Raw genomic sequence first — 4,130 nt, 5'->3', positions numbered from 1 at the left:
ATGACATAGGTTTCTCGCTGGCGAATTGAGCTTGCTGCTCAGCTATTCGGCATTAGAATTGCCGGGTCTCATTCGATCGATCCTAATGCCTATAGGCCCTCCTATGACACTTCAGTCGTCCGTCTTGATTCTTGGTGATTTTGATGAAAGGATATAACCTTTGCAAATCGCTCTTATGTTTTGCAGTATCCTTTGCTTTTCTACTTATAGTGATAAAGGTTTTTGGGGGGTATGGAAGTATGTGAGTGTTGATGGTGGTGTATCTGGTGGTCGAGCTGAAGTTAGTATGTTGTAGTATTATACTGTTACAAATATCGTTATAGCATGGGTTCTTAGATAAGAAATTTCAGAAAGAAAAGTGATGTTGTTTTTTTGTTGAAACGACAACAGACAGTCTGAACATCATGCTATTATTTTTGCTTTTATCCACCATTTGGCTTATCCACCTGTGCTAATCTAGAGTGTATTTCCGTTATAGAGAACAAGCTTGTGAACTTCAGGCATTGTATATCTCTCCAAACCGCAGGTGCGGTACTTCTATCTCCCTGTAATTTTTATGTGCCTGGATTTACAGAACCTTGAGAGAGCGCTGGGCAATGAACTGAATCCTCTCTGCATACTTAACTCACGACACTCAGGTCGGTGTCACTGGTTGTACATGTTTGCATCCACCATGCGGGTGGCCACCACCACAAACTACTGTGGAACCTGGACCCTTGGGATGTGGCCTCTCTTGCGAGTCAGGAAGAGATGGTAGAATAGAAACGTAGGGAGATGGACTGTCGAATCAGAAAGTAATTTCCGCTACCTAACAGGAATGAGCAAATTGAATTGATCTCGAAGGCTTTTATTTTGTATTCTCATGATGATTCTACGAGGGGTCGGTTATACATCTGTGGCGCGTTAGCAAGTGCTAAATAAGTCTATCGTGTGTTAATTCAGTTGTGATTCAAAGTTTCATGCTACATAGCTTTTAAATTGGCATTCTCTTAGTTCAGTTTGAGTGGCAGTATAAAAAGTTGATCCGCCTTGCCAAGGACAAAAAGTCGAGCTCCTTATTGATGCCTCTTGTGTGTATCCTTTTTTTAGTATGATTCTAGACTTAAATATTCTTTTTCTAACTACAACTGTTTACTTAAAGGATTGCATGCCACAAGGACTTCAATAGTTGCAGTTATCCTATTGATAGTCTTCACCAATGCCCATGCTATCAACATGTATGGTTGCATACCTTACATTTTTCTATTTGGAAGGGCTATGGACCACAATCAATTGAACATAAACGGGGGCTATGTATGTTGTTGTGAAGCCTAAATTTTAATTCTGTTGTTTAGTCTCCAAGCCCTATACACCAAATACTAAGAACTTCGATAGTGGGAATTCTGCAGATGGTATGTTCTGAACTTATAGGTGAACTTGGAGATGTTCCTATGGATCTCGATTATATGAAATGTTTCCTTGGTTGGCATTTCATGAGTTAATGACTTTCGTACTTTTCATGCGTTCTAATGTCTTCATGTTTTCCATCTCAACTTACTGCTTTTCCTTTTGGCAGGATGTAGATTCAGAACACTTTGAGACATCACCTCTTTATGCCAAAGGGAATTGATGATGAATTGATGATGATGTGACAACATGAAGCTAACAAGGTCTAGCAGATAATTATAATGCAGTGACGAGTGAAAATGAGAGAGCACTACCAGAGAAATGCTACATAACTTTTTAAGTGGCATTATGTTAGTTTAGTTTGAGCGCAAGTGTAAAAGTATGTCTTTCTCACATCCTTAAAAACGTTAAAAAAAAGAGCCCTTCACTGATGATTCTTGTGTGTATGAGTGTATCCTCCGGTTTTACTTACGATTGTAGACTTAGCATATTCACTACTATAGAACAATCAATTTTATCTTTATCAGTGTGAGATGGACAAGAGACGATTACATCACTGACATCATATGCACGCATCATGTTTTTTGAGTTAAAGTATAGACTGCACGTGATATATAGACCAGGTTCTTATTTATTGTGGTCATGTAGTCCACTATGATATATCAGACGTATAGATGTATTTGAGTGAAACAACGTTTGGCAGGCGGCGCGGCGAAGCGCGCTTGCCCATCTAGTTACATATGATTCTCAGAGGATTTTATTCCTATGGGTTCTTTGTTCTCTAAACTGCCGTTTAATTTGTAGGAATAGAGCCTGTAGGATTATTTCCTACCAACTTGTCCTAGCCTATTCCTGTAGGAAACTTTTCATTAGGTGAGAGCTCTTGAAAAAATTTCTACGCTAGCTGAGTGAGTAACTGCTAGTTTTTTAAAGATCCAACTTGAAATACTAATATTATAATGATTGATAGTTCCTCTGTTTTTTCTAGGCTGCTATCAAACAACAACTCCTACAAATTTCCATAGGATTCATTCCCATAGGATTTAATGGGACATGTCATACCAATCATAAACTTTTTCCTATCCCTCTATTTTTCCTACCCTATGAATCAAACAAGCCCTAAGTTGTGCCGAAACAGTCTTTTTCGCTGAAAAACTACCTGGTAGATCATGATTTAGTTGATTTGCAGTCCTAAACACGAGTGTTTCTTCTTGATTTCTTACTTTTGTTCGTTACTCACAGACACGTAATATAGATTTCAAGCAAGCTTCCCATAGAAACAACTAGTACAAGGGGACGCTCATCAACGAAGGGCAGCAAGAGAATAGTGGCATCTCCGACACCTGAAGGTGATAATGATCTTGCACTCTCATCACAAGATGTGCCCAAGGCCTTCGCTGCTCTCTCGACAGCTAAGGTGTAGTTCCTCCATTCCCACTTGCCTTGACATATCTATATTTGATTGCGGAAGCCAATTAATTGTTGTCATGCTCGCTTCAAATTGACCCATGGTGTCCTTCTTACTAGGGGACGAAGAAACCTACTGCCAACAACAATAGTAGGGCTAACCAGAGACCTCCAGATGGAATCTCGATCAAGCCTGGAACGAAAAGACCATCAGCTTTGCAATCACCGGCTGGATCTGAAACAGGTAGTTACGGAAGTGCTAAATCACGATCTAAACGGTGTAAAACAGGTCAGAGCCCAGTGCCGCACACATCCTCACTTCAGGAACATTCTCTAGTTAAAGGTATTTTCGTAAGCTTACTGCATTTACCAAGTTGTACTGTCAAGTGCTTTACATGCGGTTTAGGATAGCTTTGGTTGCATGATGGTCACACACAGACTTCCTCCCTAACAGATGTAATGCTGATACAGGAGAAGCCCTTACTACTAAACTCACTGATGAGTCAACTAAGATTCACAATGCCGCTGAAGGCATGTTTCCTGTATTTAGTCTGGTATTTCCAGGTGTACCACCATAATGTACTAAATATTTTTATATATATATATTGATCTAGACCCCGAAGAAGATGATCTCGTTGGACGGGGACACAACATGGAAAAAGGACCAAAAAGGATGTCCCGACCTCTGCGTGGCAAACTCCGAGTCCTCATTTCAAAAGGGAAGACTAGGTCTGAGTTAGCTTTCATCGCTGCAAAGTTTGCCAGCGAATGCAACAACCTAGTCAGGAATCATGTGCATGTGCGTTCATATTGGAATAACTACAAAGTTGATACTGGGCTTCTCGCTGACTATTACGGTGAAGTTGAGGCATGTACGTACTGATGCCCTTTTCTCCCCTGTAATATTTATATTAAGGGCTCCTTTGATTCATAGAAATAGTGTAGGAATTGTATAGGATTTAGATCCTATAGGAGTTTTTCCCACACTAGTTGTTTGATTCATAGGAATATATCCTATAAGAATAGGGGGAGTGGTGTTTTGGCACATGGGATCATATGATCTCTTTATTTTAAAATGCATCTTAGATACATTTTGAAACATCAAAAAATTTGAAACCAAAAAATCACACGAACATCTTCACATGCTACACGTCCACAAAGTTGTTTCGTCAAAATTCGACTTGTCTTGTGGCGTGTGTAAAAAATACAAAATTTAGTGCTTAAAATAAAGCTTGTCACAACATAAATTTTCTCTTTTTTATATAGACTACAAAAAATATCGGTTTTTCTCGAAACTTGGTGACGTGGGTATTACCCTTCGGGTAACCAGTATTGCC

General features: G+C 39.5%; 1 long non-coding RNA gene across 1 annotated transcript; it reads left to right on the top strand.

Moving 5' to 3' along the window:
* The first annotated feature begins 232 nt into the window (after positions 1-232).
* On the top strand, positions 233-1,951 carry LOC124687095. The gene is made up of 2 exons (XR_006998088.1): positions 233-526; positions 639-1,951. It is a non-coding gene; the product is annotated as an uncharacterized LOC124687095 (long non-coding RNA).
* The last annotated feature ends 2,179 nt before the right edge of the window (positions 1,952-4,130 follow it).

Source organism: Lolium rigidum, chromosome 2, assembly GCF_022539505.1.
Source record: "Lolium rigidum isolate FL_2022 chromosome 2, APGP_CSIRO_Lrig_0.1, whole genome shotgun sequence".
NCBI lineage: Eukaryota > Viridiplantae > Streptophyta > Magnoliopsida > Poales > Poaceae > Lolium > Lolium rigidum.
Note: the sequence above shows the minus strand (reverse complement) of the source record. Positions and strands in the feature narration are given on the sequence as shown.